The sequence below is a fragment of the Alosa sapidissima genome, chromosome 5, assembly GCF_018492685.1.
Source record: "Alosa sapidissima isolate fAloSap1 chromosome 5, fAloSap1.pri, whole genome shotgun sequence".
In the NCBI taxonomy this organism is placed as follows: Eukaryota; Metazoa; Chordata; class Actinopteri; order Clupeiformes; family Clupeidae; genus Alosa; species Alosa sapidissima.
Genome location: NC_055961.1, coordinates 12,454,939 through 12,481,880, shown reverse-complemented (window position 1 = coordinate 12,481,880; position 26,942 = coordinate 12,454,939). Strand labels below are relative to the sequence as shown.

General features: G+C 46.6%; 1 long non-coding RNA gene across 1 annotated transcript; it reads left to right on the top strand.

Moving 5' to 3' along the window:
* Positions 1-15,243: 15,243 nt before the first annotated feature.
* LOC121708407 lies at positions 15,244-26,697 on the top strand. The gene is made up of 3 exons (XR_006031642.1): positions 15,244-15,324; positions 24,668-24,672; positions 26,686-26,697. It is a non-coding gene; the product is annotated as an uncharacterized LOC121708407 (long non-coding RNA).
* The last annotated feature ends 245 nt before the right edge of the window (positions 26,698-26,942 follow it).

Here is a 26,942-nt window from a genome sequence, read left to right as displayed (position 1 = left end):
GACAAACAGAGGCATGTAGGGGGCGGACCGGAATACTCCCAGTGATGATCCCACCCAGTGTGCTCGCCACAGGACTGTTTGGAATCAGCAGGATGAAGAAAGGAGTGGAGAAAGGCCTGGACGAGATCAGAAAAGGAGTGCGAAAGGGACTCGACGAGATTGAAGGGGGAGTCAAGAAAGGCCTAAAGGAAAACAAAAAGGAGCTGGAAAAACTGGAAAAGGAGGGAAAGAAAGAAAGAGAGAGGGCACGGAAAGGAAAAGAAAGAATGGAAGCCATCCCAGAAGAATTGGATGAGGAAGAGACGGTTGTGATGGCACCGCTAATAACAAAAAACCAAACGGCCCACTACCAGCCATGGACCCACTCAGATGTGAATGGCCTCATTTCACGGCTCCCTGTCTTGCATGAGGGAGCGGGCAGATGGATAAGTCGGCTGGAATCAGAAACTCAAGGCCGAAACCTGGCCGTAGGAGATATAAAATATCTGCTCGGCCTGATATTGGGAAAGGCTGACACAGAGGCTGTGCTGGAGAGAGAGAACCTAGGGCGGTTGATGAATCCCAGCAGAGACGCCCTGTGCTTCGATAGCGTCCGGAACAACGTGTGGAAGGCCCTAAGGGCAGCTTACCCCAACCACTACAGCCCCTCAGCCGTCTGGATAGAGAAACTCAAAGACAGCGATAATCCCGCAGCCTTCGTGGAAAGGGCAGCGCAGGAATGGACAATAAGAATGGAACAAAGACCAGAAGACTCAGGTCCCCTCACCATGCAGTTCAGAAGAGCGGTTATGGACGCACTGCCAAGAGAAGTCAGGACGCAGCTAGAAAGCGACTGGCGCCTGGCAGCCATGCCAAAAGAAGAATTTAGACTGGCGGTGGTACACCATGTAACTCTGTACAGACAAGGGAAAGACAAGGAGGAGCAGCAGGAGAAGGAAGCGATAAGGAAGCTGACCCATGTACAGCTCCAGGAGGCAAAGGGGGCAAAGAAGGCAGTTACCCAAGCTCCGGTAATGCCTGCTACGGCCCCTACCACACAGCCACCGCCACCGGTAGTGCAGCAACCTATGGTGCAACAACCAGTAATGATGCAGCCGCAACCCATGCAGCCCATGATGCAAACATGGCAACAAGCGCCATATGGACCCCCACAACAACAGCAACAGAGACAACAATGGTACCAACCAAGAGGCAGAGGAGGATTCCGCCAGGGAAGAGGTGGACAAGGCAGAGGAGGCTATGGAAGGGGACAATACCAAGGCCAGCCGAGCCAAGGAAACAGCATCCAATGTTGGATGTGTGGAGGAACGGGACACATCTCCAGAGATTGCCCGACAAAGACCGGAGGCCAGAACAACCAAGGAGGACAGACAAATCAAGGACAAGTGCAAGGAGGGAACTATGCTCCCCAACAAGGGAGAGCCCCACAGCAAATGCAGGCACCCTCTGGCCCAGTCTCCCCTTACGGGGGAAACTGGAATTGACGAGGCCCAGAAAACCCAGGGGAGGGTCAGTTCCCCGCCCTGACAAGGGGAGCTGACGCAGAACCAATGCTGCAGGTTCTAATCGAGGGCATGGAAGTCAAATGTTTAGTGGATACAGGGGCAACATATACTTGTCTTCACCCAAAAGATGCCCAACACCTCCCCAGATCTTCAGGAAAATTTATGAAGACAGTGGGTTTTTCGGGAAAAACGCAGCTAATTCCAATGACGGCTCCAGTATCGATCCAAATAGAAGACAAGGAAATCAGGATACCAGTCTTAATAGCAGAGCACACGCCCGTCAACCTATTGGGACGGGACGCACTGTGCAACCTAAGACTCCAAATTGAGTGTTCCCCAACAGGAGTACAAATAACAGGGCTGGCAACCCAAATGGCCCTAAGGATAAGTGCCCCAACTCAAACTGAAACTCACCAGGTCTACTGGATTGGACAATTGGAGCCAAGCATAGAGCGAGTAGTCTACAACGAGTATGCTTTCCAAATAAACAGCCTTCATGCTCGGCTAAGGACGCCAAGATGCCCATTTCATTGTACGATAAAATTCGACCAAACGCCAAGCAAGGAAAGAGAGGAAAGATGGCATAGGGACGTGAGTAGGTGGGGACGCATCCCACTCGACATACACGCACTGGTGGTGGCCAAGGAAGGAGTGGCCGCTGAGGTGAAATTTGCGAAAGGATGGGATCTAGGCTTGATCTTCGACATGCCCGGAACAAGGCCGCACATTACTCTAAGAGTGGCCAGAGGTCACAGAGCAAGAGAGATGGGCCCAGTGATGCTCAAGGCCCTGTGCGTCAAGTGGAAGGACACAGGAAATGATCGACTCCAAACGGCTATCAGTAAAGGAGGAGAGCCAATGTTCAGGATAAAATTGGACAACCCGGTCACCGTGTGGGGAGTCCCACAGATAATCGAAATCATGGACACAGAACCGCAGGAGAGAGAGGAGATACCCTATGTTGAAGGATGTCCATATGGGAATCAATTTTGCCTCTACCACCTATTCCCAGGAGCGGGGCGCCGCTGCTGGGACAAAACGAGACATGTACCGTTCAGCAAAGAAGACGCAGAATGGAGCATGTACATGCGACATCTGTCATGGTGCCCAAAGAAAAGGGAAGCACAACCAGCAGTATACCTCCCGGAGAAGGTTTATGACATACCCTACGTCAAAGGATGCCCCTACGGCAACCCATACTGCATGTATGGCCTGCTGGGAGGAGCAGGATATCGATGCTGGGATAAGGAGAACCATGTGCCCATCGACAAGTCCGACCTAGAGTGGGAGGAATACAAGAAGTACTACCTAGACGGCGAGGCGGAAAAAAAGACAGGGAGGCCGGGACCGACCCCCTGGAAAATGATGATGCTGCAGGAGGTGACAGAAACAGACGCCGAACGGACGGAGAGAGTATTGAGGAAAGTGCCGCCTGTGGTATGGTCGCAAGGAGATGGTGATATAGGGCTGGTCAAATCAGCAAGCCCTGTGGAGTTCAGGCTGAAACCAGGAGCGACGCTGCCTTTCCAGCCACAGTACCCCATTTCGGCAGAAGCAGCTGAAGGGATACGAGGGACAATTGAAGACCTCCTGGGAGCAGGAGTCTTAGAGGAAGTCCCAAGTGCAAGGTGCAACACACCCATATTTCCCGTGCTGAAGGCGGATGGAGTGCGATGGAGAATGGTCCAGGACCTCAGACCCGTCAACGAACGCATTGAGGACTATCCAGCGGACGTCCCACATGCTAACGTACTAATGACCAACATCCCGGCAAGTGCAACAACGTTCTCCGCCATTGATCTGGTTCAAGCATTTTTCACAATACGGGTGGCCCCCGCAAGTAGGGAATTTTTCGCATTCAAGTATCAGGGCAAGACGTTCCAGTACACAAGGCTCCCACAAGGGTTTAAGCACTCACCACACATCTTCAACCAAGCCCTCAAGGAGGACTTAAAGCACATCACATGCCAAAGCACGATTCTGCAGTATGTTGACGACGTCTTGGTATGCTCACCGGACCAGGAAACGTGTGAAAGGGATACGGCCCACGTGCTGACCGTTCTGGCCGAAGGGGGGTACAAAGCATCAAGGAAGAAGCTACAATTTGCACAGCCCCAGGTGATCTACTTAGGTCGCCGGATCTCACATGGGCACAAGGGCATCGCCCCGGAACACACTGAGGCAATTGCCAAGGCACCGAAGCCAAACACGGTGAAGCAAATGATGTCGTTCATTGGACTCATAGGTTTCAGCAGCGACTGGGTGGAGTGCTATGAACAAAAGATAGCCCCACTACGAGCCATGATCGTGCAGGCTGGAACCAGCCACCTGAGGAATCGTCTCACATGGACAATGGACGGAAACGAGGCGTTTGAACGCATCAAAGGAGAACTACAGCAAGCACCGGCACTTGCACTGCCGGATTACGGAAGACCCTTCCATCTGTACGTGTCGGTCAGGAAGGAAACAGGAAAAGACGCATACATGACCGCAATCACGGCACAAACACAGTGCCATGGACGTGGCAAACAAGCAATTGCCTACTACAGCTCAAAGCTGGATGCGGTGGCCCAGGGCTACCCACCATGCTTCCAGGGTCTTGAAGCCGTATATTCGGCCTACGTCAAGGCCTCTAACATCACCATGGGATGGCCAGTGGTGATACACACCAGTCACGCAATAGCACAGTTGGTGGAACAAGGAAAATTCTGTGTGACGCCTCAGAGGCAATTGAGGTACTACAATCTGTCACTCTGCCCAGATGTCACTATAAAGGCATGTGACACGGCAGGAAACCCGGCGGATCTCATCCCACTTGAATATGAGGGCGAGCCACATGACTGCGTGGCGGATTCAATCGCCTTCTCAAAACTGAGGGAAGACCTGCAGAGCGAGCCATTAGGACAGGGAATCACCTACTTTGTGGACGGCTCCAGCCATAACTATGACAACAGGACACATGCAGGATTCAGCGTAGTGCAGATGACCGGTCCAGAAACATTTGCGACAATTATGAGTGAGCCATGCACACAACCATGTTCAGCGCAACTGGCTGAATTAAAGGCGCTGACAGCAGCGTGCTCTCTGGCGGAGGGACAGGACGCAACCGTACACACGGACAGCGCCTATGCCCACAACGTCTGCCATGTGCATGGCGCTCAGTGGAAACAGAGAGGGTTCAAGAAATCGGATGGGAGCCCCATCCAGCATCTGGAGCAGATCCAGTTGTTGTTAGCGGCGATGATGCGTCCAAAGACGCTGGCAATATGCAAATGCAAGGCACATTGTAAGGGACAGGACTACATTACTCTAGGGAATGCACAGGCAGATGAGGCAGCAAAAGAAGCGGCGTTGGAGGCTAGAAAGTCAAATGCCGCCCCTAAATCTCCACAGGATAACGAACCACATAAAATACTGCTCAACAGGACGGGGCACAGCGTGCCCTGCCCTACAAAATGCCCCTACCCCTACAACACATGTATGTGGTGCTCTCAATGGTGTGATGACGACCACAAGCACCAGGTAGATCCCGTCTGTTGCGCGCTATGCCAGAGGGCCAGTTGCCCCGAGTGCTGGGACAAGCCCTGTGAGGCCAGGTACTCGCCAGGCGTAATTGATCGTTTCTTTACGGCGACCGACACAGTGATACAAGCCCCAGTGGTTCGAACCTTGCCTGACGGACGAACGCTTAGAATTGTGGATCCCATGCTCACACTTAGCGCTATCAAAGACGCACAGAGTGAGGCACCGCGTGCCGAAACACTGCTGTGGGAGGAAAGGGGTGCGTCGAAAGGCAGGAATGGGGTGTGGAGGAGTCATGATGGAAGGGTGGTGGCCCCAAGTAGACTCCTTGATCTCCTCATTCATGATGCGCATGATGTGGATCATTGCGCAAGGGGGGAGGTCAAGCGGCAGATACTTGACAAAGGGTTCTGGGCCCCATACCTTCAAGATCGCATCAATTACGTGCTAAGAAATTGCCACACCTGTGCCACGCACAATTACAGAAACAACATAACAATAGGCATAGGACCACGGCCCCTGGGACACGTGCCACTCCCAGAGGGACCGTTCAAACACCTGGTAATGGACTACATCGACATGGGTCGAACGGTAAACGCGTACAAACACGTGCTGGTGATAATATGCCGCTACTCACGATGGGTAGAAGCCTGCCCAAGCCGAGGGCAGGACGAGAAAACGGTGATTCGATTCCTAGCAAGGGAAGTGATACCCAGGTTTGGGATCCCAGAAATAATCAGTAGCGACAATGGCCGAGCGTTTACGGCCAACACGTGGAAAAAGATTGCGCAGGCGCTGTGCATCAAGACTCGGTTTGGTTGTGTTTACCACCCGCAGTCCCAGGGGATGGTTGAAAGGGCGAACGGCACGCTGAAAAATAAGATAGCGAAGATCGTCCAAAGCGCACATGACGATCCAAATCTGCCAAACTTAAATTGGGTTGACGCGCTGCCAATCGCGCTGATGAAAATGCGTTGCGAAAAAAATCGAACCACGCACCTGACCCCGCACGAAATGGTGACGGGGCGGGCAATGCCCACACCACGGTTCAGAGGGGATCAGAGGCCTCCGCTGGAAATTCTAGAACAAGAAGTAAGCAGTTACATTAAACAGCTTTCTCAAGTTCACAGGGCAGTTTTCAACGAGCAGAAGAGAAGAGAAAGAGCTCGGGAGCGGAGGACTGAGCCCGGACCGATCCAAGTGGGAGACTGGGTATACCTAAGGGTGTTTAAAAGATCGTGTCTCGACCCCAGGGCAGAAGGGCCCTACCGAGTGACCCAGGCTACCCCCCGGGCGGTAAGAGTGCAAGGATCAGATTTGTGGTATCACCTTAACTCTTGTTACAGGGCGGTGCCACCAGAAGGAGCAAGAGGTCCAGAAGAGGAGGAAAACGATGAAGGAGACCAGGGCCCGCCAGGACCCCCACCAGACTTCCCCGGGGAGGATGATGGTGGTGGGGAACCAAGGGGAGGACCAGGTGCGCGTAGGAGTACGAGGCGGAGGATACTGCCGGCTCCTGCTGATGACCCTGGGCGGAATGTACCTAGGGTGCCTGCTGTTTTCCCTCCCCTATCTGTACCTACAGGTGCTGGCGATGCTGGAGCCGAGCCAGGCTCGAGGATGGGAAGGCGACATCCACCTGAAGTGGGAGCCACTCCCGAATCCCAAGTATCCAGACCTGCCACCGCCTCGACCAGCGGTGATCCACCAGCTGACCCCACAGCCCACTCTTGGGCCAAGACCACACCCGACCTCACGGAGAGTGACGCCGAAGAAACGCCGAGGTCAGAGGAAGGGGCGCCGCCACCGCCACCACCACACCAGCAAGGGAACGACACCATCGACTTTGGGGACTTCTACGCCAACTGGGATTACCCATACCCAGCCGACGCCCCCGCTGACGACCGGACTGGAGCACAGCCATCCGCCACAGAGATTGCTGAGGCCCTCGACGCGCTCAGGCTACCTGCTGTCCTTACGCCTCCCCCCCGGACACCTCCTCGACAGGGCTCGCAACTTCCTGCAGAGCCTGTGGAGAGGCCAACGGACTCGGGGCACACCACGGGTGGCCCCCACTTCGGGGACAGCCACCCAGGAACCGGGCACACCACGGGCGGTCCCCACTTCGGGGACAGTCACCCAGGGACCAGCCAAGAGACAAGACGAGTACTCCGAGGGATCGGCCTGGACGACTCCCCCGATGCCCACTGGACTGGGGGCTTCGAGGAGGCCATCGATTGGCCCCTCCGGGGACTCCCAGAGGACGACGAAAGTGACGGAGGGGGTACGGACTGCCGCCCCCAATGACACTCTGCGAGGGGACGAAGAGGAGCTGCTCGACGACAGGGCCCTAGACACGAACAATACTCTGTACATAGGGGGATCAGGAGATGAGATGCCCACCCCAGAGTCAGAAGCATCGGGAAGTAACGAATACCTCCCGGTGCTGGACAATGCGACGACTCAAAGCAAGAATGAGAGCGAAGATGTAAACAGTACAAGCACGCTTCTAGAAAACCCGTCAAGCAAGAATGAGAGCAAGAATGTAAATAGTACAAGCACGCTTCCAGAGAACCTGTCAAAGAACCAGACTGATGGGACTCAGGCCAAAAGAAGAAGAAAGAGATCAACAAGCGCTCTGGAGGCGTGGGAGGACAATTCATGGATGCAATGGGCCAAATACACAGCAAAGACAGTGAAGCCAGAAGGAGGGTGTTATGTGTGCTCAGCAGTGAGACCCAAGCTGGCCATACTACCAGCGCCAGGAAGTGGAGAAGAGGATGCGGAATATCGAGCGTCGGGAAGGCAGTACAAAGAAGACAAGCTGTCTCCCTTTGCATGTCTTGAGCAATTAGGAAGTGAGAAATTACGTAAGTGGGGGACTGGTATAGGCCCCTCATCTGCAGAACGAAGGAAGGGAAAGGCAACGCACAGAGTCCAAAAAAATGAGGCGAGATGTGCAAAAGACTACCCAGGCATAGGAACCAGGGTAGCGAGGAAAACACACCGCCTCTATGAAATACCAGAAGACGTAGAGTTTGAATGTTTTGAAGCACCCCCCTTTGAAGGCATGGTCAAAGGAGGCCCGACGGATGTAGGAGCGTTTGAAGGACACTGCGCAGCAAAGTGGGTCCACGAATCCAACAACTACTTGTTTCGCCTAGTAGAGAGGAGCGAAAACGGGAAGAGGATTGGAGTCGAAGCAAACATCACGATGTTGGGTGTAAACTGGACGGACGAACGGGATGTTCCGCTGGCAGACTTATGGTGGGCCTGTGGAAGACGATGGGGACTGCGAAACACCCTTCCGAAACGCTGGAGGGGAAAGTGTGCAAGGGTCACCCTGGCCCAGCAAACCTACATAGTCCCCTGGTCAGAATGCAACTCAACATTGAACTCGACCGGCCCAGGGCACAACCAGCAGACACCCGTAGAAGGGAACCTGAGGAGAAGTCGGAGGAACGCCGACGATGGAGTATATATGGACATGTTCGGACAGCCCCACAACGTCCCGAGACAGTTCAAAGCACGAGACGAGGTGCTCGCCGGATTTGAAGCCGCCATCCCCGTCTACGGAGCATCCATAGGCATCGCCAAGAACGTTCAATGGATCAACTACATCCACTACAACGCCCTGCGGTTCATGAATGCCACAGTGGAGGCGTTCAGCGCGCTTGATAGAAGGCTGAACGCCACCACAAAAATGGCAATGGAAACCAGGATAGCAGTGGACTGGATACTGGCAAAGGAAGGTGGAGTGTGCGCAATCGTCGGGACAGATTCGTGCTGTACGTACGTCCCAGGTGAAGGCGAGAACATGGATGACTTCACAAACGCGATGAACAGGCTCAAGGCCGTCAACAGGGAGGCCCACGAGAACTCTGGATTGGCACCGACATTTGCTGGAATCCCGGATATTTTTGCCCCCGTAACCCAGTGGCTAACGGACACCTTTGGGTCATGGGGGGGTAAGATTGTAGCATTTCTGGGAAAGTTATTGTTTGGAGCAGCCTTAGTGGTAGGAATGTTTTGCTGTATTACTCAATGTTGTGGTAAGAGTTGCTCCAAAGTGGTCGCTAGACAACTAGTGGTCCAAAATGTAAGGATGCCCTGGGACGAGGAGGATGCAAGTGAAAGGATCCTTTTAGTACAAACTAGTGTGAGACGAATAATGGAAAGTGAATTCAACGAGGGTTATATAATGGGGCAGGGGTTTCCTCCCCCGGAGTTTCCTCTCCCGAATATATACGAGTAGGGGTGGGGTCCTGCGAGTCACCCACCTCTACACACACACTGACGCACACTCACATACACAACACTGACAGGTAATTCACAAGGCACGTGACTGCACGCCCAGGTGACAGAGTCAAGGGATACTAGAGTCAAGGGGTATTATGGGCTGTGACCTGATACGAATGAGTCGCCTTAAGTGATCTTGATTCAATTTTATATCTTGGTGCTTCGCTATGCATAGACGGTAACTTAAGTTTTATGGAGGTATAGCCCTCCACTGCAAGGCCATCCAAATCTGGATAGACGTAACCAAAGCTTGCTACTAGAAGTGATCACCTCACCCCGAGTTACCGCACGCCGGACCTGGCCCGCCTAGTGGTGTGGCAGGTGTGTGGCGCGGTCAGCGCTCGAGGACGGGTACGACCCCATTGGCCAGCAGGGGCAACCTAAGGCAGAGCATGGCGGCCCGTCCCCTCGGTGTGGCGCGCCTGCGGCCGGCGTACTCACCCATTCTCACGCTAGTGTGAATGCCCGGAGGACTCCGGAGGAGAAAGGGGATGACGTTGCGAGTAACGAAGGGGGGTGTAGTGTGACACAGAGAGGCCGGAAAGGGGCCATATATACCATTTACTGCTAAAGAAGCCAGTAGGGGATGGGCAAGTGACGAATAGGATCATGAAGTTGTTATGTACCTCCGATTTGGCATCAATGGCCGTTGCATGAAATTTCTTTATGCTCAAAGTGACTAGCACATTAGCCACTTTGGGGACAAATCCGTCTCGGGTCCTAGCCATATGTTCGTAACAAGGAATTGGTCTTTCTGTCACTTGATCTGGGCGTTCAGGGCTTGCTTACCGATGTTATTTACTCTCGTAAAGGCAATGATGCCAACACATTTACTAGTTATAAGGTTTAAGAGTTTACGCATGCAATAAGGTTTGTAGCAGTAGACACCATTCCCCTGTAACTCGCTCATGTGCACATAGCCTGAGGTGTCATGACAACATACGAGGTTATGACACACTCCTTTGTTTAAATGATGCTTATGCTGCATAGCGAGGCTAATTTAGCCTCGAAGGGGGGAATATGTGGTGATATTATCTAGACACATTTAATAATGACACAGTTAATAATAATGCTTGTGTGTGTACTGGTCTATTAAGGAGACCTTCCATTTAATATGCAAACATTTACTGGCAGTCATTGTGCAGCTGTTATGCAAACATGTACTGGAAATAGTTTGTGCAGCTGTTATGCAAACAATGTACTGGAACATGTAGTCTGCCTGTTATGCAAACATTTACTGGAAGTCATGAGACTGGACGGTCAAAGGCTAAGAGTGGAAATAAACCAGACAGGGCCTGGGGGAGAAAGGTGCTTACCAGAAGGGCATAAGTAGAAGGGGCTAGCAGAAAAGGAGAAGCAGGGACTTCCAGAGAGAGGAAGTGAAACCAGATGTTGAAGTGACACATAGAACCAAATCAAAACGTACCCTGCCTGGCAACAGATTACACATAGAACCTGGACACATGCATTCTGCCTAGCAACACACATTTTTTAATGTCTATATGAGAAGGAGTTTCCACCAATATCTCAGGTCCCAAAACGCTCTGATTGGCTAAAAGGGGCCTGGTGACGTTCCTGGGGATAGGAACGCCTCTCAGGCCCCCGAGAGTATAAAGGAGAGAGCTCAGGCACATTCAGATCAGATCTCATCGGGGTAGCAGCTGCCACTCACCACTCTATTGCCTGACGGTCCAGTCCTGACTCTGTTTGGATTGTATTATCACTGCAATACGGTGAATAAAGGATCAACAGTCTTCAGCTTCTCTCGTCTTGGTGTTCTCCTTCGGGTCTTTGACATCAGAGTGCTAGTTGGATTGGAGGTTTTTGGAAGTGGATAGATTTCCACGACAATAGCTTACTGTAGTTCCACATTACCGGTACCTTAATCTGAAAGATTCCAGGGTCTGGTTTACCAGGCTAACCTAAAACGGTTGCACTGTAACGTTAACGTTAAAACTACAGCTAAATAGGAGAGCCCTACAGTCTGAAGCAAGTTTGCTGATGTCAGATTAAACTATTAAATGATTTGGACACATCATTTTAGACCTGTGGCAGTGCCATATGTGCGTGCAAGTCATGAACATAAGTTAGGCAACCGATAGCCTAAATATTTCAAAATAGTCTGCACAAACCTATACTTGAGCGCACTTGGTGTTCACTTTCAATATGACATGGACTAAATTGCACGTCTTCACCGGACAGTAGCAGACAGCAGATTGTAATGAATATGGGTGTTAAATAAGTAGCCTAGCAGCCTATGCACTTTTCTGCTGATAAAGATGTTGGCCGGGTAATAAAGATCTAAGCAATGCGGAATTCAGCTCGGAACATTAATTGTTTGTCTAAAGAAGATTCTAGAGTGCTACACAGATTTGCGTAAGAAAGAGAAAACGTTTTTCCCCCATCGTGAAATGCTGGGAAATTGCACATTTTAACGCTAAAATGCAAAAAAAAAATCTTCTGGGTGGTATCCCCCCGGAACGCCCCCCTATTATTATTTTTTGTCAAAAAATAGTCATCATTGAAGGCCTAACCACTGAACGCACGTTCCGCCACTGCAACTGGAAAATGTCTTATTAATTATTTATTTTATTATTTGTTTTTTGTTTGATTGTTTGTTTGTTTGTTGTCCGTATGTTTCACATGTTGTATGTTTCATGTTTCACGCGTCACGGGTACGCTGGCGATTACGCCGCTCAGTTAGGCATTTTTGTTATTTGTTTGTTTGTGTCTTGTGTGGGAAGCACTTTTGTTGCACTTTGTGCATAGAAAAAATGCTCTTCATGTTTGTCTGTAAGCACTTTGTGCTCAATGCTTGAAACGTGCTATATAAATAAATATTATTATTATTATTATTATTATTATTATTATTGTATTTGTGGGCTCCCCAGTGGAGTAATATGGAGCTAAATTTGTCTCAATAATATTTTTATGCGCAGAGGGGGATCCACAAATATTTCTTGATTTGCATGTGTGTTTTGATATCTACAAATAAAAAAATCATATTTGTAACTCGTATATTGATTTTTACAAATATAGATGTGCATTTGTAAATAAAATGCCATTTGTAAAACCGAAAATTTCATTTGTGAAATGTGAGTCTGCATTTGTGGATCACCAGCACACGCATTCTTCGCTTTCCAAAGTTACGTGTTTTTGAGACGTTCTTCACATGAAAGTCACACAAATCAAACGTCTGATGTTCATAACTCTGTTCTAGAACCTTTGGTTTTAACACTTAAAGGAACCATATGTAAGAAATGTATTTCAATTAATCATAAAATGGCCCTGATATGTCACTAGACATTAAGAAATCATGTTCATTTCAAATACTTATATCACTGACAACAGTAGTCCGGCCAGGATATTGTCATTTAAAAAGCGAAGTTGCAGCCCTCAACTGATGTTGATGTTGTGTTTTGTCATGTTGTGTTTTGGCCTGATGCGCGACCCTCCACCTATCTACTAATCACGAAGTCGTGTTTCGGCATCCGGGTTGGCAACCTCGAGTCAGGGGAGAGGGGGCGGGGGAAGGGATACACCGCTCTACAGTAATTTGAAAGTGATTGCAATACCAGTTTTGGCCACAATCTTACATATGGTTCCTTTAAAGCCTCGGTTGCTAGGTAACTATAAACAAACTCAAAGATCGTAATTCTTGATTTCGCTTGCAAACTGACGGTTTTATGCGTTTACTAAACAAAGATTATGGAAATTAAACACCACTTTTCCATCAAAAAGCTTGTTGTAAAAGGCATAACTTGTTAGATTTAAGAACTAGGTTCGCTAGCTCTGTTTGTTATGAGCAAAGAATCTTTGGTTATGAGTCCCATAGAACAACACTGCCATCTACTGGATTAGAAAGTGTCAGCAGGCTACTTGTGGATCTGGGTGGCTTCTCTGCGCAAAGTTTGTCTCAAAAATACGTGATCCACAAATGCTGATCCACAAATGCGAAAACGAAAACTGTGTGTGCTGGTGATCCACAAATGCAAAATTAGATTTCACAAAGGCAATTTTCAGTTTTACAAATGCCATTTAATTTACAAATACACATCTACAATTGTGAAAACCAATTTACAAGTTACAAATATGATTTTTTTTATTTGTGGATGTCAAAACACGAATGCAAGTCAAGAAATATTTGTGGATTTTGCCATCTACTGGATTGCGATTTCTGTGTGCCAGTGAATTAAAGTAGGCCTATTTACGTGTGGATTTGTGTGACTTTCATGTGAAGAACGTCTCAAAAACACGTAACTTTGGAAAGCGAAGAATGCCTGTGCTGGTGATCCACAAATGCAGACTCACATTTCACAAATGAAATTTTCGGTTTTACAAATGGCATTTCATTTACAAATGCACATCTATATTTGTAAAAATCAATATACGAGTTACAAATATGATTTTTTTATTTGTAGATATCAAAACACACATGCAAATCAAGAAATATTTGTGGATCCCCCTCTGCGCATATACAAATATTATTGAGACAAATTTAGCTCCATAGAGTAAGGGATGAATGCTGCTGCTTAGTGCTGGCTTCTCAGTCTCGTCCCCCATTTCCTGATAAAGATCTGAATAAGGATCTGATGACATCGGCTCTCTGAAGAGACACTGAACGCATCAGATGCAAGAGGGTTTTGGAAACACACCAAACCACACCCAAAATACCCCAGTGCCGCAAGCTATGATGAAAGATTTTTTCCCTTTGCAAAGCAAGCACTGTCTCATTACATGATGTGCCTTACAACAGGATAAATAGCAATAGCTCCTGTTCATCAAATGTATTATTTACAGAAAAGCCTCATTTGCATTTTAAAAACATTAATAAAGCAACATAATGGCATTGCATGGTATTGGTTATTTACCCCTCTTTTCTGAGGTCTGGGCTACCCTTCAGCATCATTTTCAACCTACAGGGTTTCATGAGAGTCAATCGGTCTGCCCTGCCTTCGCATATTGGAAAAATAACAAAAAAGATAATTTCATGCCAGATAGATAGATAGATCGATAGATACTTTGTTGATCCCCAAGGGGAAATTCAATGCCATACTCTCCCCAAAGTCATATGGTGCAAATACTAGGGGCCAGATGTACTAATGCTTTTGCGCCCACTTCAGGCGTAATCATTGCGAGGTACTGTATGTACAAACAGGCTGCAATGATGTAAAAGCGCAAACTGCCTGTTGCGGGAGCTGAAAATGGCTAATTGCGTTTTTCGTGTCATGCATATGCATTCATGGGAGGATCCAGGGGAAAGTGGGAGTTTAGCGTAAAAAGATGGGAGGGGAAGAGTAAAGAGCGCCTAATTATGTATTCCGCGGTATGTACAAAGACTGCTCCTGAAAGCGCACGTCTATTCTGCGCCTAAATACTTCCGCCTTGTAAAATCCAATCCTTGTGTTAATCCAAATTGCAGTTCAATGCATCAATAAGAGAACCTTTCAAAGACAACAGAATCACTATTTAGAGCACCAGTTTTGTAAGTATTTGTACTATCAAAAGCAACCTTAACTTTCGTTGGCCTTTCGAATGTCTTTCACTTTCACGTCATTCACCTAAACTTTCTTACTTGCTAGATTTGACCAATTTTCCATAGCCTACGTGCACAAGTAGTTTGAGTAAAACTACTAATCTTCATTATCTCCCTGCTTGTTGACATCTTACCATGTATGGTATTATTTCATGATCGCTAAATTTTTATTCTTTTTAATGTTGTCATCAGTTAACTTCATTCAACTGCGCTTGTTTGTAGGCTCTGGCTCTGCTGTTCAGTTGTGGACATTCGTAAATTGCGTTTATGGGCGGAGAAAGGCAGAGAAAGGCGCAGTTTACACTAGTTTGATAAATACAACGGAAACTTGGGTCTGACAGCGTTCGCAATCTGCGGTTTGTCCATGTGAGTCAATGTTGCGGAGAGTCAATGTTGCGCTATGCAGCAACAGGCGGGAGATAGAATGTTGCGTTGTGCAGCATCCAGCACAAATGGGTTAAGGTAAAACTAAATGTATTATGTTGTTTTACTACAATTACTAATCTTGAAGTATCTAGAGGGAGGGCTCTTTGACAATCAGAACACTAATGAAATAAAGTGTTTCCTCTTGGGTCTTCATTGTCCTGCGCTTTCAACCACACAACAAAGCTGCATTCAGGCCTGCTGATTAACACACACACACACACACACACACACACACACACACACACACACACCACACACCACACACACACGTACAGTGGTCAACCCTGAGAGCTGACAAGCAAATGGATTACAAGAAAGAGGCGGGGGAAAGAGACAGCAAGTGAATGACACAGGGGAAGGATAGACTGTGACAGAGTGATGTGCGAGGGCCGGGTGGGGGTGGTGGTGTCGGGGAGGGTGGGGTGGTGCAGTATGGATTGCTGTTGGGAAATGGGGTTTCTCTGGCCTTGTGAGTCTGACTCCTAGCCAATCCCTCTAACCATAATCTCATTGGCGTGATGCACAGGTCACAAACTGCCAGTTCTCCCGTTCTCTGTACTCTGAACTGAACTACTGCCAAAGGTCAGAGTTATGCAGTAGCGTTGAGCATTAAATAAAGCAAAACAAATGCCTAAATGAGTAAAGATATATGAATACATAAATATATGAATAAATAAATTACTTCCTATATTCAAAAACATCAATGAATTATGGAATCTGGAAAATGAATTATGTAAAATGCGGTTGTTACGCTGATTTGCAGTGTCACCAGGATGGTTAGAGATGGGCACGGTTTGTAAGGCCGTGCTCCTTCATATGCTCGCGGGGAAAGAGTTGTCCAAAAAGATGTTCCCTCTCCATGTCAGAGTGAAAGGACCAGGGCTGCATGCATAAAGAGGGAGGAGACTGTTTCAGCATTTCAGGACAGAAATGTCATGGGCAGCACAGATATTGGGGATATACTGGAAGAGTCTATACCTCTCACTGCTATTTTAGTCAAAACATGAAAAAAAGAATTATGCATGTTTACGAGAATATATCTCACACATCTCAATGCAAAATGGATTTACTTCATTTCTTCCTAACTAATCAAAGTCTGCTTTATCAAAGTCTGCTTTATTGTCAATTTCTTCACATGTCAAGACATACAAAGAGATCGAAATTACGTTTCCCACTATCCCACGGTGGAGACAAGACATATTTGACCAATTAGGTCCACAGACAAACATAACATTCAAGTAAACAATATAAAAAGTAAAAATAAGAAGGCACATACAATGAAGAAAATAAGAGCAGCAAAATTTGAGTTGAAAATGTGCAATTGTGCATACAGTAGACAGTCAATATAATAGTGCAAAAGTCAGGCCAATAAATGGCTGAGGTAGTTCTGTTTGACCTAAGTATGCAAGTGGCATAGTGGTGCAAGTTATGTAAGAGCAGCAGAAGTGTGTTCAGAAGTGTTTTCAGGACAACAGGACAACAACAACAAGTTGCAAAGTGTGCAAGTGTACAAGTGGAGTAGTGCAAGGCAGCCATTGTGGGTCCAAAGTCCAGGATGTTATGTAGCTGAGGGTGGAGGGGGGAGAGGGGGGAGAGAGTTCAGCATCCTAACATCCTGGTGTATGAAGCTGTTGGTGAGTCTGGTGGTGCGGGAGCGCAGGCTTCTGTACCTCTTCCCAGAGGGCAGTTGATCAAACAAATTGTGAGCGGGGTGTGAGTGAAGCACCAATAATCCTTCCAGCTGTGTTCACTATGCGCTGCAATGGCTTTCCTGTTGTATTCAGTGCAGCTTCCGCCCCACACAGCGATACAGCTGGAGAGGATGCTCTCAGTGGTGCCTCGGTAGAATGTGGTCAAGATGGCTGGTGGAGCACTTGCTCGCCTGAGTTTCCGCAGGAAGTACAGGCGGCGCTGAGCTTTCTTCGCCAGTGATGCAGTGTTGGTGGTCCAGGAGAGGTCTTCACTGATGTGCACCCCCAGGAATTTGGTGCTGCTCACTCTCTCCACCACAGCACCGTCGATGGTCAGTGGCAGGTGTTGGGTGTGACCTCTCCGGAAGTCAACAACAATCTCCTTGGTCTTGCTGACGTTCAGCAGGAGGTTGTTGTCCCTGCACCACGTGGTCAGAAGGTCGACCTCCAACCTGTATTGAGTCTCGTCGCCCTTGGTGATGAGACCCACCAGAGTTGTGTCGTCAGCAAATTTCACTATGTGGTTGTTGCTGTAGGTTGCAGTGCAGTCATGCGTCAGCAGGATGAAGAGCAGCGGACTGAGCACGCAGCCTTGGGGGACCCCCGTGCTCAGTGTGATGCTGCTTGAGATATTGTTGCCAACACGTACTACTTGAGGCCTCTGACAGAGGAAGTCCAGTAGCCAGTTGCAGAGGTAGGTACTGAGTCCCAGTTTGTCAAGTTTGCAGATGAGTTGTTGTGGTATTATGGTGTTGAATGCAGAACTGAAGTCTATAAACAGCAATCTCACATATGAGTCTCTTTTTTCCAGGTGGGTGAGGGCTGGGTGGAGGGCAGAGCAGATTGCATCCTCTGTGGACCGTTTGGCTCGGTATGCAAACTGGAAGGGGTCCAGGGTGGGGGGGAGAATGGATTTGATGTGTGACATGACAAGCCGCTCAAAGCACTTCATGATGATGGGTGTCAGTGCCACGGGGCGGTAATCACTGAAGCAGGATGGAGCAGTTTTCTTCGGCACAGGTATGATGGTGGCAGCTTTGAAACATGATGGGACGATGGCTTGCTTCAGGGAGGTGTTAAAGATGTCTGTGAAGACATCCTTAAGCTCCTCAGCGCAGTCCTTCAGCGCATGACCTGGGATGTTGTCTGGGCCTGCTGCCTTTCGGGTGTTGATCGCAGCAAGTGTCCTCTTCATGCTGTCGGCAGAGAGGCACAGGGGCTGCTCGTGTGGAGGGGGAGGGGTCTTCTGTGGGCAAGTGTTGTTTTGTGCTTCAAAGCGAGCAAAGAAGCGGTTCAGGTTGTTGAGCAGAGGGATGTAGTTCTCACAGCTCTGTGGCGCGGGCTTGTAGTCCGTGATGGCCTGAATGCCCTGCCATAGGCTTTGTGCGTTCCTGCTGTCTTTGAAGTGGGTGGTTATCTTGTGAGTGTATTCCTTTTTTGCTTCCTTGATGCCACGGGACAGGTTGGCTCTCGCTGTTCTCATGCCAGCTTCATCCCCAGCTCTGTAGGCTTTGTCTCTGGCCCTCAGCAGCCTGAGGACATCCCCTGTCAGCCAAGCCCTTCCAGTTAGCCCGAGTGATGATGTCTTTTGTGTGGGTCACATCATCAATGCACTTGGTGATGTAAGAGGTTACAGTGTCTGTATACTCCTCTATGTCTGTCTGGTTGTTGTAAGTGGCTGCCTGCTTAAACATTTCCCTGTCTGTTGTGTCAAAGCAGTCTTGAAGAGCATCAGAGGCTCTCTCAGGCCACACTTTTACCTGCTTGCGAACCGGTTTGTTTGCTTTCACTCTTTGTCTGTATGCGGGCATTAGCATAACAGTGATATGGTCAGAAAGTCCAATGTGGGGGAGGGGGGTGGCTTTGTATGCTCCTTTGTGTGTAACTAATAACATAATTAAGTGTTTTTTTTTTTCAAACGTTTCAGAAACTACAGTGGATTAGTGAATAATAGCATAATAACAAGGTTGAAGATTCTGCCCAAGCCTTGGACTTAAATGAAGCTGGCGTCCCTCAAGACTGAGAGGCAGCTTAATCAAGTTAGAAAAATAGCCCCAGATACAGTAGGTTTCATCGAGCCCCGACTGAAAACGTAAGGGCCGTTTACACCAAGATCTATGACTATAACGATAACGGCAAAAAAGTATCGCTTTAGTTAATATGAATGATGACATCCACACATAAACTATAAAGATAACAATGCTAATATTGTTATAATTGTGTGAACGGCCCTTTAATACCCCTTACTGTTTCTGAGGCCCTAAACGTCCTCAGTTGAAAAGAAAATCTCAATTATCATACAGTGCATTGGTTGCAATGTAACAACAGCATCTGGCTGTTGAACCTGAGCAATGTAGGTGTCTACTCAAATCCCTCTAACCAAGTTAGCTTGGGGCCTAATGGATCTGTTTATTACCTCTCACTTCTCATAATGCATGGATTCAACCATTTTCATTTCTTCTAAACAGCAGCATCTTACTGCAGCCTTGCAAATGACTTTTCTCAGACCCAGACGTACATTATGTTATACCATATGCTGGCCTCAGTGCCGCCGGTTCAGACCTCCATGGGGCCCTAAGCAAAATCCTGCCAAGGGGCCCTCCTACCTAAACTCTGAGCGCCAAAATTTAACCATTTTTTTACAGTATCATCTGACACCTCAGTGCCCCCAATACAATCATCCCATCCCATTTTGGATGTCTACTGTATGGAAGTTACCAAATATAGTGTTTTTCCCTATACAGGACTAGGAGAAAGAAGCATAATTGTGTGTGAATCACCTTCACACAGCAATAAATGCCCAGTTTTAGGGTCTGGGCTGTTTGCTTTTGATGCTTGCTGTACATATCCCATTACAAAAAATAACTGCAGTTTTTTCAAAGTACAGTTCAGTTATACCACAGTAGGCTACAGTGCAGTATAGTATTTTCATGTCCAAAATACTGCATTTCTGTAGTAAAGTACAGTACTATGCACACATGTTTTGTGTCTTTTTGTAAACCAATGTTGACATGGTCAAAACATTGATCACTGTGTTACTGACGTAAGACTATTTTAGCACCATAGATGATAAAGTCTGTATATTTTGATCAGGTTTGCTATACTATACTATACTACACCAGACCTGAGCATTCATTATGTTACATAATGACTAGATGACACATGTACAGTATGCCTATTTTTGCGAGGCAGTGTTGGAACATGCATCCGTATTTCCTTTTGATCCATTTGTGCAGGTTGGCAAGGTATTTCATTTGAACTCATCACTGACTCACAAGATCATTTTTGTCAGACATTATTCACAACTTATCACAAATTAGTTTATTTCTAACTGTATGTGGTCAACACCTGCTCACCTCTAATCATTACATTCACAGAGGCTGTTATGAGGAGAAAGTGCTTTGGCTAAGCAAAGATGACACATCTGATGCCCCCCCCCCCCACCCACACACACACACACACACACACACACACACACACACACACACACACACACACACACACACACACACACACACACACAAAGGATGGCTAAAGTCAAAATCAGCCACTTTAAATTTTCACTTCAGTCTCACTTTAGAAAAGACATGTTTTTAGTTTGTTATCCATTATTAATTCCATCACCATCACATTATACTGCTGCATGGAGCTGTTGGCTGAGGGAGGGGTTTTGCACAGATGCAGCAGAATTCTGAAGAGCAATCACTGTAATAAGTGATCTCCCCCAAGCTCTATGTGCGCCTGAACATCTGACCTATGAATTTTTTATATGATGTGGCAGCTGCAGTTTGTGTGTGGCAATGTGACACCAGCAAAGACATGAACAACCAAAGCCATAAGACATTTCTGATCTTGTTATGCCTTGTTGCCATCAACAGCTTCCGTGAGCGTATACTGCAAAAATACATGTGTCAAGTGCATGTGAACACAAAGTCATTCATAAAAAACTAATTCATGAACACACACATAACATGTTTGCATGAACACACACACACACACTAACTATTGAGGACGTACAAATTGTTGCAACATTAATCAATTATTCCACAGTATGCAAATGTGAGAAACCAATGGGACACAATGAAGTAACATAAAGCCATTTTTTATGATCCACACAGCACAGATGTACTTTTTTTCAGGTATGTGTCTGCTCAAAAACAGCAATCATTCCCATGCTTAATATTAATACAAATTGGATTTGGATTGTATTAGGCCTCCCTCACAATTTGCAAAGCACAGATGTGCGATTGTGGCTGCTCTAAGTGCGTCAAATGTATCCTTAACATTATTCCTCCTCCTCCTCCTCATCGTCCTCATGCCTCCCTTCCCCCTACACAAAGTGCAAGATGTGCGGAAATGAAGCATATCTTATGTTTGCTCAGATATAAATCTCAAAATGAATATTTTATGTTCACCCCAGTGCTACATCTTTCTGATAAGAATGAAATGTGACGGTCATATCTTTGAATATGACGGTCATATCTTTGAATTTACCCTTTCAAATGGGGGAAATATATCTTTTTGTGTATAGAGATCCAGTTTGCTGAACTCATCTTTTATTGTCAAGTCTTTGGGCCTTTCTGTGAGCGAAAGCCTATACCTTCATAGGCTGGAAGATCTCAGCTTGCTTCTGCCCATTTTTCAGTTATAATCATTCTTAGTGAGTGATGAGGGGAATTTAAATCGAACATGTTGATCATTTAATTGAATATATTGCCTGTGCAGATCCCACACGCAGCACCCACGATACACACTAAATATTTGATGGGGTGGCCTCAGCAGTGTACGGATTGAGGTTTCTCTTATGTATGCATTAAACATAATCATTTTTAGCAATGTAGCGCTAAGCACCACCTATATGTCCACTGATGCATGTCGGAGCATGTTGGATCTATGTAGAGATAGGCAGCATCTTGCAACAGGTGCAACAAGGCACCTACTGTACCTACACACATAAAAAATCAATTTACTATTTTTTTTCTATTGCTTATTTGCATGTCCCATCAATAATGTCAGTTAACCTTGTCAGTTAACTTAAGAGTGGGTGAGGTAGGCAGGCTACTCAGAATAGGCCTGCCGGATGAGGAAGGGGAGGGGGAAGACTAATCTGACCTGGTCTCTCTATTGGAAGCCCAAGGTGAAGGGGGGGGGGGGGGTGCAAGGGGGGGTTAGTGCATGACATTGTGCATCTCTGATTTTGTACAGTACTAATGCAATTAGTCAATTAGTATTTATAAATTATCTTTTTGTATATATTTTTATTTTTTATTTAGATTGTTTTAAATGTTCTGATTATTTTATTCGTGTCATTCCAGATATTATTAAAATGTAGATTTTTTTTCAGTGTGTGTGTATGAGTGTTGAGGATGGGGACATCTATATGCTAGCACCACCACTTAACCTGTATAATGTGACTGCTAAGGAACTACAAGTGGTACAGTACATTAGCTTCACAGCTGTTGCATTCCACAGGGTGTGCAACAAGGTGTTCCCTCATCACAGCCCTCCCAGGAGCTGCGCCATTTAAAGCAGCCAACCGACCAACGCTGCACTCTGATAATGATTTACACCAGTGCACGCTGACATCCACTCAGAAATTGCCGTCACACTAGCATTCATGACTCCAATTTGTTGTGGTACTCGAAAAGGGTAAAAGAGACAATGAAGACCACTAAACATTCTTAACATATCCATGTACTCCTTAGTCATACGTATACATACATATATAACATCCAGTGATTTGCTCACTTAGCAGTGTTCTTAAACAGTTGTTTGTTCTCAAAAAGTTGTGAGTTAATGTTAACATCTTTCTGGGCTATCTATTTTTTGAAAGAGTGGACCATTCTCATAAATAAACAGGGATTATAAGGTGAAATGAAAGAGAGCTTGTTGGGTAGCTCTCCCTGGGTGTAGTTTGCATGCGGTTGCCATGGCTTTGGGGTTCTCTTCCTGGGGTTTTCCAAAACTGATCCATCATGGCTGAGAGGACCAATGGATTCCCCTGTCACTGCCCATTGATTTATGTTAATATCACTCCTCTTACTTATTGTCTCATAGGGCAGCAAGTGCACAAGCACACCCTCTTATAATCAAGGGAGAGAAAAAAAGACTTGACCAACACCAAATTCACTGATTCAGTGTAGCATTTACCATTCGTTGAAGTGAAGAAATATCCTAGCCAATGCTGGCAGATATGCAATATTGTATGATTTGAGTTATGCAATCGTATTGAATATTGTATGATTTGATGTGCAATCAGGATTTATGTTAGACATTTGTTCTGGTTTGGCAACATTACATGATTATTTAATCGAAAGGTAATTAACAATGGATTTGACACATTTAGCTGCCCTTCTTCATGCTTAACCACTGCTATTATCAATCATTTTAGTAATTGTGGCTGTTGACAGATGATGTTTCACTAGAACAAATCAGCTTCACTACAACAAATCAGCCTCACAGCAACAAAACCAGCAATTAGGTGGCCCCTTCTCAGTATGTTGACAGACACTTCAAGTGTTCAAGTGTAATAACACCTTAAGAAATCAAACAGACACTCCAGGTGATCTCCCTCTCGGCTTCGCTCTCTGTCCCTGGTGTGTTGTGGGGAGCTGTGTTTTGAAGGAATGAGTGTGTGTTGTTGGTGCTTTTCTATACCCACAAGCCCCTACGGTGCGAAGTGGCTCCATTGATTGCAAGGAGTTGTCTGCAGCCAATCCTTTCCCAAAACAGACACTGGCGGCAGGAACGGATCTGGCCGAGATGTGGCATAAATCTGGCCCTGATCTGGCATATGTCTAGAATCATTGCTGCAAGCAATGTGTGGTGATTGTGTCTGTATCCACTTGGGGCTTTGTGTGGGGATTTGGCCTGTTAATAAAACCACCTACAAATGCACACACACACGTACAGAACATACACATAAACAAGTATGAATGCACACAACTGTTTAAAAACAGCACTCACTGATGCACTTACTGTACTCTTACTGTACCTTTTTTAAATTGTCCTAAAATTGTTGAGAGAATTGCTTTAAAACTTAAACTGTTTACCATGTTGTTAGTCGCTTTGGTTAAAAATGCGTCAGCCAAATGTAATGTAATGTAATGTAATGTAACATATCCCTTCCACATATACGACACCACTGATTCAGTGATGCACATCTGCAGTTAGTCCATAGACTTACACAGACATACGTGAATAAACTGACAAGCAATCTTCTATCAGCAACATTTTCAATGTTTATATACACAAACGCTGCCACCCCATCCTCTCTCTCTCTCTCTCTCTCTCTCTCTCTCTCTCTCTCTCTTTTCCACCCTCTCTTCTGTCAACATTACCATTCGCTGCTCTGCAGCAGTCCCTATCGCTAGGCAAGGGGGAACAAAAACTCCCCAGTAATTTGTACATTTAAATGGATCCCACAACGTTGGCGCGGTGTGAGCCGGCAAGCATCTGATCACATGTCGAACCCTGTGGAGGCATGTGCTGTGTGTGTGCCCCCGCCGTGCGCTCTAATGAGGGTCCATGAAGACGGGGATCAGAGGAAGGCGATAAGCATGGACGTCTCCACCAGCCCGTGAACCTGAAACCCACGACTTAAACAGACCATTTCCTCCAAAGGCACCTTCTTCAACTATTGGGTGGGGGGGGGGGGGGGGGGGGGGTTGACACCAGTCTGATATGAGCTGTGGTCTCAGTGGATTTGCAAGTAAAACAAAAAGTGTGTGTGTGTAGTGAGTGAGGGTAGTTGTGTGTGAGGTTGTTTGTCTATAACCCACAGCTGAGGCTTAACAAAGATAAACCAGAATATAGTGACATAGAATATGAAGTGTATCTGTGACTTGTCTTGTGTATTGTTTTGTTTTTTCTGTGTGTGTGTGTTTGTGTGTGTGTGTGTGAAGACCCCCTCAATGATCCATCTCAAGGGGTTTATAAACTTCAAATAAACCTAACAGTGTGCTCTGTCACTTAAAATGCACAAAAGTGTCACCAAAACTTGTAAACCTGATGGCAACCGTGACTGTCTCTATAATGGTTTCTCTTTCTGGTTCTGTTTGATTCGGGTACAAAATAGGTCAAAGTCTGTGTACCTGAGGCTGGTGTCAGAGTGGTGTCTGGACACAGCTGCAGCCAACACAAGGTGTCAAATTGGGGTTAAGCAATGGACTGGGCTTCAAACCACCCCAGATGACATCACAGATCTGTCTTTCATAAGCGTGAAAGAAGTGCACATGTTACTCAACTCCTTCAGAATGATCTTTGAAGGCTTTCATAAAGAACTAGCACCACACCCCTGGTCATTTCCATTGAGCACATATCACTTTCTAGTTGAATTCTTGCTCTAATTAATATCTTTACTGGCATCAGCCTGCACGTGCGTCAGATCAATACCCTTGTAGCCCGACTTGTGTAAAATGGCATCATTAATTAAACGACTTTAAGGATCACTGGAGCAGAAGAGCACTGATGATAAAGAATTATAGCTCATGAAATGGCTTCAAGCTAAAAGCCAAGGGAGACTGTATGCAGTGTCTTGAGGCATGATAGCCTCCTTTATTGACACCATATGGCGCTGATGAGCTAAAGACAGGCTGTGAGAGGATCCAGGGGATGAGGAGTTGAACTGAGCCCTTATACCGCTGCACAAAACATGACCCTGCATTCCATCCATGGAGGGGCGGAGTTTGTGCCAGTAAACCATGTCATTTTGTGGTACAATTGCCTATGTGTGTGTGTGTGTGGGGGGGGGGGGGGGGGTAATGAGGTACCTGTGCAGTTGTATCTGCACAGGTACCTCATTATTTTGGCCAATGAAGTTAAACACTAATTATTTTATTGGCTTAATGAATCTCTATTGATTTGCAAAACAAACAAACATGAAAAGAAACCATCTGTTTGCTAAAGGCCTTCCACTTACAAAATTAGATTTGAGAACAAGAGAGCATGTGCGTGTCTAAGAGATCTCCCATTATGCTTTTTAACACTGATGTTTGCACCAGAACATTTGCTGTCAATTCTGCCCACAGAAATGTCACCTTAATGTCATTCAAATGTCACCATGAAGCAAATGTCTGATGGTCTTACTGAATCCAGTGAGAAGACCAGTAGCCACTAGAATAGGCTAATTTAGCTGGAATAACACTATGGTGCATCAGCATACCATGCTCTAACTCACTGGCATCATTGTGATAAAAGAAAGTAGGGAGGTATTTAGAACTGTCTACACATGCCCCAGGACCATCACTGTGATATTTTATTTAGTGTTTATGGTATGCATATAAGTATATATACTCTTTTGATCCCGAAATGTGGTCTCTGCATTTATCCCAATCCGTGAATTAGTGAAACACACTCAGCACACAGTGAGGTGAAGCACACACTAATCCCAGAGCAGTGAGCTGCCTGCAACAACAGAGGCGCTCGGGGAGCAGTGAGGGGTTAGGTAACTTGCTCAAGGGCACTTCAGCCATGCCTACTGGTCGGGGTTCGAACCGGCAACCCTCCGGTTACAAGTCCGAAGCGCTAACCAATAGGCCACGGCTGCCCCAAAGTATGGACCTGTAAATGGCAATATTGCCTGGGAAAGACTGGAAAAGCACAATAAAGGGTAATATCATAGAGAAACCAAGTGCTATAGACAGCCCTCATAAGAAATAGTTCTGAAGTTTTATTTCTTTCCCCAATTTGGAAGACATAAATGAAGACAACATAGACGGGAACTCATGCTGCCATGTTACTCAGCCAACTTCCACAACAACAACAGTCTATAGTGTGCAGGTTGTATTGTTGTACACTGTGTATGCCAAAGCAATAAAAAATCATCCAAAATAGTTACATATTGTCACTCCATTAGGGCCAGTCTAGTATTATGATAAAACAGTGCCGTGCTTGCAAGCGCATGCTGAAATTATGACCCAAATGGACTTCCATTGTCTCGTCCATTGTGCCTTTTGTTGTTTT